The sequence below is a fragment of the Leucopleurus acutus genome, assembly GCF_964270905.1.
Source record: "Leucopleurus acutus genome assembly, chromosome: 3".
Classification (NCBI taxonomy): domain Eukaryota; kingdom Metazoa; phylum Chordata; class Mammalia; order Artiodactyla; family Delphinidae; genus Leucopleurus; species Leucopleurus acutus.
The window spans coordinates 80,344,162-80,355,338 of NC_139145.1; positions in this window are offsets into that span (position 1 = coordinate 80,344,162).

The following is an 11,177-nucleotide window of genomic DNA, read 5'->3' on the forward strand; positions in this document are numbered from 1 at the left end:
TCCCTCATGGACCCTAACTTCTCAGGTTTTGTGTTATGAGTTTTCAAACTTGGAGCATTTCTTGTTGACACAGGAGGGCATGACACAAGGGGGCCCGACACAAGGGAGCCTTAAGTTTTAGGCTCAAGAAGCAGATTAACCTCACCAAGGATGATCTTGGACTATAGTGGCCCCAGTGAAGAACTTTCAACCCAGGTAATTCATCCATTTATGAGGTGCCCTAGAGAAAAAGGAGTCTCAGCAAAGCCCTCACCATAAAGAGCAGAAGGAAAATTCTTTTCCTTCCTCTACAGTTTCTGGAGATAAGGAGGAATCCCTCTGGGACACCCCACTCACTCAAAAGCTGTAGACAGGATCCTGGGAAAACTTGCAGAAGCTAGAAAAGGGTGAAAATTCTTACCAAAGTCAGCCCTCTCCAGATCTTTATCTGTGGAGCTTAGCTGGGAGAAGAAGGTAAAATTTCACTTGTCCCAACCTTCCCAAATTCAGATTGGCAGGCAAAAAAAATTAAAAATTAGTTCTTTGAATTTGCTTTCAGGTACCCACTGGTTATCAATCCTTTCTCTCCCAGGGACAGTACTGCCTTCTGGTCTCACTTTGTGTCCTGAGAACTTGACCTGGCACATTAGATAGGGGGCCCCAGAAATATGAAGAGAAATATGGGTTGCACCCCAGTTGTGGCTCAGGTCCTCCTGACTGTTGCTGGCTCTCAGGAGAATTTTCTTTCTTTTGGTTATCTCTGGGAGTGGCTCTGGATCTTGGTAAGGTAGTATCTTTTGTACTTCTTTAAGGATGCCTCTGGCATCCATGAGTTTGTTCAGTACTCTGCCAGCGAGGTTTACTATTTGTCCTGGCTGAAAATTGACAAGATGTTTGAAAGACTGTGGCCAGGGACTTCCCTGGTGGTCCAGTGGTTAAAAATCTGCCTTCCAATGCAAGGGACATGGGTTTGATCCCTGGTCAGGGAATTAAGATCCTACATGTCACAACTACTGAGTCCGTGCACCCTAGAGCCCGTGAACCACAACTAGAGAGCCCGTGCGCTGCAACTACTGAGCCTGCGCAATCCGGAGCCCACGCACCACAAATAAAGAAGCCCTTGCGCTGCAATGAAAGATCACGAGCGCCGCAACAAAGACCCAACACAGCCACATTAATTAATTAGTTAATTAAAAAAAGAAAGACCATGGCCGGAAGTTGGCCATACTGGAAGCTGATATTAAGAATATCCACCAAAAAAGAAGAGTCAATTCTTAAGTCTTTAAGTCTTCAATGAATGAGAAAAGGAAATAAAGCCTAGAGAAAGGAAGGGAAGAAGGAAAATGAGTGGATACAGGAAAATAGAAGAAAATAGAAGACATTCTCCTGTTACTTAGGATCAAGTGGAAAGAGGACCTAGGATTGTACGAAAAAGTGAATTCTCAGGGAAATTCAGTGAAAAGAACCATACCCACTGCTCTCTTTCGTAAAGCTGCTGGTCACTCTTTTTCCTGTGGTCCCATAACACTTTGTTTATTCTCCTAGTTACGTGCAGTCATCACAAAAATAATGTATTATGTCTGTCTCTCATATACACACACAAAGCAGGGGCTTAGTCCTAATAATTTTGGGTCATCCAGATACTACCGCAGAGCCTGCAACGAGGAAGGAACACCTAAGGCTCTCATTAAAATGAACTGTTAAAGTAGGATAAATACACAAATGAAAATCATGGATGAATGAAGAAACTGAATGGTGCTTTTAAAACAAATGCCTGAATGGAGTTCAGTGGGACACCAATTCTCTACTGTGAAGGACACAGTAATTGTAAAAACTGCTAAGAGGCTTCTGGGGCCTTTCCCCTCCCTTTCCTAGACATCTTTCTTTTGACCTCCACTGTTCCTTTCATTTAGATCTATTGGAAATGTTTCCACTTGGTTCTCTTTAACTCTAGTTCTGAACCCACACAGTACCGTAACTGTGTGCATGTGGGTGTGTGTGTGTAAAGGCAGGAGTGAAGATGTGTAGGCGTAAATGTCTGCACATGTGTTTTAAGGTCTCATTTTATTTCTGGATTGCTAGTGCTAGTCATGCTAATCAGAAAACCATACAGTTGTTTTTAAGCTTAAGTCCCAAGAGAAAGCACCTCCTACAGCTAAAAACGCATTCCAGCCAGCATCCAGAGGTCTCCTCTAAATAACCATGCATCTGTCTGCAGATGGCTGTAAATCATGAGACAAACTTGTACGTTCTGCTCCTTGGCTGAGGGAAAGTCATATTTAATATTATTTCTCTCTGAGCTTCAATTACAAATGAATTTTTTAATTTCAAGTAATGAAAAAATAAGCAAAGCAGCTGGGCTTGCAATAAATCACCAGATATATGTGCAAAAACTGTTTAGACCAAGCAAGGAGACAAGCACAGCTGCCATCACTGGGACATTCCATTCTATGCCAACAAGGCTGATCTGAGACACCAACCACCTCACAACGAACAGCACTTCTCAGGTCGCTGGACCCTGAAAGATCTACGTCTATAGACAAAAATGATACCAAATCAGAAGGAAAGTGCTATTCTGAAAAAAAAAAAAAAAAAGTCAGCTAATATTTGAAGTTTCTCTGGCTTTCTTAGCCCATACTTCTATCTTTAGTTAACACACAAGAGAACACAATCTTCTTTGGCTTTTAAAAGTCATTTGCATGGTGGAGGCAGCAAATCTGAAAAGATAGAATAACCTAAAGAAGGTTCACTGAAGATGCTTTCTGCAACCTGCACCCACAAGGATGTCCTCAGAGAATAAGACTTTGTAGACGTAAGTTCATTCCACACTTCCCCCTGTTAGCTGGGTTCACCACTGTGGATCACAGCCAGCACCTTTATGGTAGACAGCTCCAAGACATACAGGACTTCTACCAAACACTAATGGGAGATAAAGGACACTGGCAAAGGGAGAGGAAGGACAGGCATGGCTGATGAATTACACCTCTTCTATTTCAATCCACTTCAAGGCAGTTGTAAAACTGACATTTCCCACCTTCTATTTCCATCAATCTGCTGAAGGTAACATTGTTATTCTGTAGCCAGAGGGGTTATGAACAATTAGAACCAACATGTAAGATAGAAGAGACAGGTTTTTCATTTCAAAGTTATTAAGAAGCTACATATTCCACGTGTTAATGCTTTTCAAGCCATATTCTACCTAATCTGACCCGAGTTCTGATTATAAAAATAAGGCAGTTTGCAGATAGAGTTAGGAAGATTGTCAAAACCCACATGTGCTTAGCATATAGTGAATCCATTGATAATCAAAGTATCAGTTCAGTGAAATAATTGGCTTTAAATGTTTAAATTCTCATGACACATGATACTTGATAAAATGTGAACCTTTTATAAACATTGTTAGAGAAGACTAGGTCTGTGTTGTCAAGTAGAAATTAAGACGGTTTTATTATATTTGACTAAAACAGTCAATTGGTATAACTAAAACACACGTGAGCACACACATGCCTGCTTTTCCTCAAAAACTTTAACTCTTTCAGGCTAAGAAACCACATACACAAAACCAGAACTATGCTCCCTATCGTGGCTCTGAGTGCTGAGAGAGCAAAGCTGCTTCTTAACTCACTCAAGGGAGTGTTTTAGGCACTGAAGGAAACTGGCTCTTTAAGTAGCTTTTTATAACTTATTAGCATGCTGCTTTTGAAATGATCTCTTTTCTCCCCCATCAATATACCTCCCGCATTTCCCTTCCTGCACATAGTGGCTCAAAGCCCTGAGTGAGACACCAGAGCATCTTTAAGACAGAGAAGAGCTGTCAGCCACAGCTGAGAACACCCTTCCCTGGGCAGAGAGCAACTATGCAATGGGAAGAAATGGGGTGGATGAGAAATTTCAAACAAATAGATATTCTTTTAAGAGTGTCTTTAGCCAGAAATATGTCAAGCTCACAACAGCATTAAAGAATTATCAAGCAGACCATCTTTGAAGTACAGCCAGAAGGGAGCTGTCTTTTCACTTTGGGTGGGGGGGTTTGCTTTTTAAGAATATTAAGTTGATTCTTTTAAAGTAACTTTTGGTATTAATACTGACAGTCCCAAAACCAAGCTCTTCAACATTGTCAACTGTGTATACTACCCACCCATCCCTGTTTGTTGTGACGCAGTTTAGAACCATTCCTCTCAGGACCTCATTTCCTGAGTTGATCTGATTTTTCCTACTGTACAGTCCAGCCACCAAAACTCCTTTCATTCAAACCTGATACCCACAGTAACCACAGAGAAACTCACATGACTTATTTTTATTTGCGCTTGGATGAGTTCCTTTTAATACATAAGTTTCTCAGGAGTTGTGTTCAACTTCCTACGTGTTCAGTCATGAGGGAGTTCTGACACTGACTTAGGAGACATAATGTCAACATTCTAAGAAGATTAAGACATCAAACAATACATTCACGATTTGAATTGCATCAAGCAGGTGCAGGAGAAACACTTACTTAACTGAAAAACATGTGTTTGTGTTCTCTTTTCAAGTCAGTATATAAAGATATGCCTCCATCTAACTTCTAGCAGAGAGATGATGGGGATCTAGATGTGTAAGCTCCTATTTCTATCCAGGAAAAAAGGCAACCTCAGAGTCAGTTTCTCCCAGTGTACATAACGTGATGATAAGAAGTACGGGTATCAAACATCCAGTCTTCCCCCATGTGGTGCTTAAACAAAAAAGGGTGGGGGGCTATCCAGGATTCTGGCAAAGCAATTTCAAAATCTGATTATCAGGGGAATGTTGCGTCAAGACCACAAACTGTCACTCACCATTCGCCATGCTGCATATTTTGACTTGTATAAAAGGAGGTCTTAAAGCCTTTAGAGTAACAATAAGCCAAAGAGTTCAGATCCCCTATGTGTTATATTCCATTTAATTACAGCCTTTGCAAGAAACATATTGGAAACAGACTACACTTTGGAGAAATACTTTAAACACTCAGAAGGACAAGCTTATAAGAAATCTTGATTTGAGTATGTCATCTGTTATGTTGACATTTCATTTTATGGAAGCTCATGCTTAGAAGTTAACATTGGAAGGTTTATCAAGCCCTTGAAATAAACATGAAAGAGAAAGGAAAAATATACACATATACTATACATTTATATGTATATGCATATTTAAAATATACATATACACATAAACATGTGTGCAAAAACATATAGTTCCTCATGGAATGGTCTTCAACATCAACTTTCAAGTAACTTTCAGTAATGAACTAAACCCTCCCCTTTGAAAAAGCGAAGTAAGACACAGAAGACAAAGATACTCAGATTTTTTTTCTTTTTTTTCTCTCTACGGTACACGGGCCTCTCACCGTTGTGGCCTCTCCCGTTGCAGAGCACAGGCTCCGGATGTACAGGCTCAGCGGCCATGGCTCACGGGCCCAGCCGCTCCGCGGCATGTGGGATCTTCCTGGACCGGGGCACGAACCCATGTCCCCTGCCTCGGCAAGCGGACTCTCAACCACTGCGCCACCAGGGAAGCCCAGATACTCAGATTTTTAAGTGAAGTGTTCTTGAAACACCAGTACCTCTCACCTTAAGAAAAATAAAAACTAAGTCTTATGGGCTGACTTTAATATTCTAAGTTTATTCTTGGCGAGTGAATAAAATAGACAATGGTGAGTTTTTATAAAAACTAACAAAGAATTTACATGGAGCTTACGTCTGTGCCATATACAATTCTTTCATTTCATTCAAATCATTTGAATTTGAGGGAAAATTTACTCTATGTTATTCATTTCCATTCAAATCATAAAAAAACACTGAGTGATGCAGTTTCACGAGTATTTAAGTTTTTATATTTCTTCCTTCAACCACAGGAAGTGGCATCTTGCCAAGAGGACAAGAACTTATATATGGTGTAACTGCTGCTCACCTACTCAGGGGGTGGGAAGTTTGTGGGCTACTGAGGAAGGGTGTTTTGAACAGTAATGATGTACCTATGGGTACACTTTGAAGTTTGTAGCACTTTCAGCTCATGGAATTGGTGGTGTGAAAAATCTAAGAGCGTTAAATAAGATTATTCTGGTTGGTTTCTGTCTACTAATATATACTAGGGCTACCAAAGTATATAAAAGGAAATACTTCACCCATGAGAAGCGACAGATGTTAGCTTTGTGAATTATTTCTTCTACTTGAAATTAATCATGTCTTTGTTATTGGTCGGTTTTCATTTCACTTTTAAGTGAGGCTTTTCTTCCTGGCAGAAATGTGCTCACCCACCCGAATTCACTTATCAGGGTACATTAAGAGTGGGAGAGCCCTCTGATTCACAATGCATGAAGCTTATTAAGAAAAATGATGGTAGAGAATCCTTGGAAGAGCCTCACTGGCTCATGGTAATCGCATCAGAACTAAACTAACCAATGGCTCTCTTCTCTCCATAGACTCTTAGTACCTATTCCAGGTTGCTAAGTGACCTGCACTTGACGGTAGAGAAGGTAAGAAGCAATAGCCTCTAGTCCCTGATGCTTATACAAATTGGCCTGACTTAACCACCAGGAGTCTGAACCTCATTTTTTGTGCTGTGATACTCTACAACACTTGATAACACTACTACTGAAGGTAGAGGGAGGAAGGAAAAAAGAAGCCTTTGTGACCAATAACAGAATAAGGTGAGGCTGAAATAGAATCATATCAGTTATAATCATCACAATTTGGTACTTGAATTATACGCCCAAACCAAACCCATGTATTCTGAGAGGATCTAAAACTTAACAGCAAGCCTAACGTCGCCCTCTGCTCCAGATTTTAAAACTCGATTCAAATGCCCTTTTAAACACTTGGGAAGCCCAAGAAACAGACCTCCTTAACATAGTAAGATGGCAGCAGGAGTGAATGCAGCCTGAAGGGAGGTCCATGTGACATGGAGGAGAAACTCAGGAATTCATGGGAGCTCCTTTATTAGGCAGCATAACTCTCTCTGGGAGGTGGGGGACCTTATTTCAGACTGAATCATGCAGTCAGGGCTTAGAGAGGTATAGATGGGAGGGAAGATTTGCAACTGAGACCTGCTAGCACATGCTAATACCTTGGACTGGAGTTGTCTTTATCTTTAAAATTATTGAGGCTCCTCAAAGAACATTTTTACATGGGTTCTCAGTATTTACCATATTTGAAATTAAAACTATTTAAAATTTTTATTCATAAATTTTAATAAACCTATCACATTACCACATAAGATCTTTTATAAAAAGTATTTCAAAATGAAAAAATTTAGTGAGAAGTGTGGCATTGCTTTACTGTTTACATCTTTACAAATTTCTTCAATGTCTGCATTAATAAGATAACTTTCTACTATATTTTCTTACTTGCTTCTGTATTCAGTCTATTGCAACATGTTGTTCTGATGGAAGTGTAAGAAAATATAGCCTTATCAGAAAAATAATTGTGTATATTATTTTTGGATACCCCACTAAAACCTGGCAAGTGGTAGTTGCAATCTGGAAATTTGAAGTGATAGAAATTAATTTCTCATGCTTTATTATACGAAAATCCATTTGTCTGTCTTGCACTTGGAAGGGATCCTTTATATCTACTTGATAGGTTCTGGAAGTCACGCATTGGCCACTTTGAAAATATTAGATCCCTGCGTTCAGAGGTAGATCTTCCAAATGTTAGCATATTATACCTTATCAATAGAAATCACATTTGTTAACATTATCAATGTCAAAGAAAAAAGCTTTAAGTCTTTCAAAAATGTCAAGCTCATAGTGATAGATTCAAGTTTTCAAAAAAATTTTTTTGAAAGCTTAAATTTTTATCATCAGCAACACTGTCAGTTGTTTTCTTTGAAGTGGTATTTTGCAGAAATTTTATTAAAAAAAATAAACCTAGGTATAAGTAACCATAGTTTGCCAGTTACACTTTCAAATAAAAGGGTATATGGTTCTCAAAAATAAGAAGGTGCTAGTTCAACTCACAACTCAAAAAAAAAAAAAAAATCAGATGTCTCTTCCTCAGGATAACCTTCATACTTCATTTGCAGCACAAGTGTTGGTGTACTTCCCACTTTGTCACACGGAATATTACAAAGATGTTTATTCATGTGTCAATTAATCCTTTAGACTGCTTTATCCAGACATTACTTCAAACTAGCCCTTTTCTGTACTATGAGTACATAATATTGAGTTTGTGCTAAGATGTCAACAGTTTTACCCACCATTGGATTTATACTCTTAGTGCAAATGTCTACACAAAGCAAAAAGCAAGTTAGATCCTAGTATTACTATAGAGACTGTTTTGATCCCCTAAAAGTTTCCTGGGAAACTCTTGAGAATCACTATCTTATACAAAGCTTTGGGATGGGTAAGACCTGTGTGAAATGGGAGGGGTGCCATAATAGAGTACACAACGGATCTTCATTTGATCCTTTTAATTTTCCAGTTAAATAATCGGCTTGCAATAATAACTTCATTCTTTCTTCAAATACTATCATCCCTTTTGTTGTTATAGTATCTAAGTGCATTAGCAAGCATCCCCTAAACATGGTAAGTCATAGTATTGATAACAAGCTCTCTTCAAACTACTTACTATTGACAATTCATCACGTGTTTCACCATCAAGCTCTATACTATCTGTTAGTTTGAGATACTTTTTTTTTTTTTTTTTTTTCCCGGTACGCGGGCCTCTCACTGCTGTGGCCTCTCCCGTTGTGGAGCACAGGCTCCGGACGCGCAGGCTCAGCGGCCTTGGCTTACGGGCCCAGCCGCTCCTCAACATGTGGGATCTTCCCGGACCGGGGCACGAACCCGTGTCCCCTGCATTGGCGGGTGGACTGAGATATTTATTTTTTAATGCATTTTTCAATTACAGTTTTAATTAAAATTACTTTGAGAACAGATATTCAATTATATTAAATGTATTTTTGGCATTTAAAGAGCTGATCTAATGTTTGTTCTCACCTAAGACCATTTTAATATCTAACCAGATATGTATTCTTAGAACAAACCCTTGATAATGGACAGACCATATTAATGCACCAGCATCCCTTTGAGAGGCTACCTCTCCCCTATTCCATTTACTGGACCCCTCAATTGCTGCCAATAGAGGAGGGCACAGAGACAAAGTCTAGAAAAAATTTAAGTGGGTTTAATGAGACAGAGGCGAGCATGCAATACTAAGGTCAGAGTTCTCTCCTAGGTTAGAAAACATGAGCATCCAGTTGCTTTCAGCCATCTTCCCTTCCCTACAAAGGGAAAAAGGAAGGTGTCATCAACTGTTAAAAGATACATTTTGATGTGCCACAGTTAAGAGTTTTCTTTAAGCATACACCAATTCCAATCAGACTGCACCAAACCAGAAGTGGTTAGGAACCCTTCAGGGATAGGAACGGGGGAAGAGGTTTTTATAGAGACTGTGTAGAAGTAAAGCAAGGAAATGATTTGACTGCCTATCCCTTAGGCAGTTGCCTTATTTGGGAAAGCCTAGCTGGCCGTTTGTGCTGGTTGCTCTTCAGCTTCAGTTTCCTAGATTGGAGCGCACTGACTCTGGCTCCTGTAAGCCAAGGAAAACCTAGGTTACCAAGGCATTAGAACCACCCCAGGCTAATGGCCTCCTTGCTCAATTACTTTAACACAAAGGGAAAAGCAGAACTGATAAATAAAAGAACACTTTGTTTGAGCCTATGATACTTCTATGTCTAAAGCCACATTGAAGCCTGGGCCTGCTGATTCCAGAAACCAATATGAAATCTTGAAGGATCTCAGTCGAGTCGTTCACATACATCACAAAAGTTGTCATATACCCTATTTGATTAGGGTTAACATTTTTTCTTAAATTCTATTTGAAATTTTTCTATTTAGAGTTGTTTTATCAACACTTGTGAGTAAGAGTCATCTATTTTATGTGGGAGGGGGTAGGTACGTGGGTACTGATGTGGTCAAGGTAGATTTCCTGGATGGAGTGGGGTAGGGAGGAAACCAGATAAAACAAAACGAGAACAGTAGAAGTAACATAGGGATTATTTGTTGCTTAAATGTTTAAAAGAATTCCTCTGTGAAATCATACGGTTCAAATCTTTAAGGTTTTTTTTTTTTTTTTTTAATATTCTCATCCTTATGATTATTGGTCTAGTCAGGTTTAACTTTTCTTGGTTTGGGTAATCCATATTTTCCTTGAAAAGGAGTTTATCTATATAAATTTACCTATTCTTGCATACATTTTTGGCTATATTCTCTAATTGTAGGTTTTTCACATTTCTCATGCCTAATTATGCGTTTGGGTATTCTTTTTCTTGATTAGATGAGCTAATGACAATGATAACAAGTAAGATCTGTTTTATTATAAAAAAACAGATTACGATACTATTTTTTTCTTCTAATTTGTTTCCTGAGCTTTATTTGTCCTTGCTCATTTCCTTTGACCTGCATGGTTAGTTCTTTGATCTACATTTAACTTCCTCTGGAGAGTCATCTTGACAACTTAGAGCACCCCCCATACAACTTATTCCCACCCATATTCTACTAGTTCTTCTCTAACTTGTTTCTGACTAACCACAGGAAAATATAGTGAGGAAAGCATTACCTGTTCCAGCTGAAAGGACCAATTTTCTATATTTAAAGAACTTTTCTTAATGCTTTTCAGTAAACCATTCAGCCAGGAACCAACCTCAACAGAAACACAGATGGATCAAATAGGCCACCTTGGATTCAAACCCTGCATGATCAGGAAAATAGCTCCAAGAAATACACAAATAATTTTGTCAAAGTAGAAGCCAGTTTGGGGCTTGGGAGTAAAGAGGAAAAACTAAGACCCTTGCTAAAATATGTTACATCACCTCACTTCGGGTACTGGGTTTAATCCTATGCTGTTTATTAAATTAAACATCCATTAATCTGCCTTTAATGCCTGAATGCCTTTAATGCCAAAATGCCTGAATCCGTTAATGGAAAAAATTACACAAACACATCAGAGAGAAAACCAAGGACCTGTAAAAGGGCAAACTGTTTTTGTAAGAATTAAATATAAAGCAGTTTGACCATTTCTAAGAGGCACTGCAAAATCAAGAAAAAAAAAAAGCTTATGGTTTTAGCTAGTACGAGAGATTATTTATAATAGCTCTGGTTTTTCCAATGAAATTCTGTGCGAGACAGGTCTCTAATGTAGATGTATGGCTCCCTGCAAGTTCCAGGGGAAAAAACAAGGTGCTTC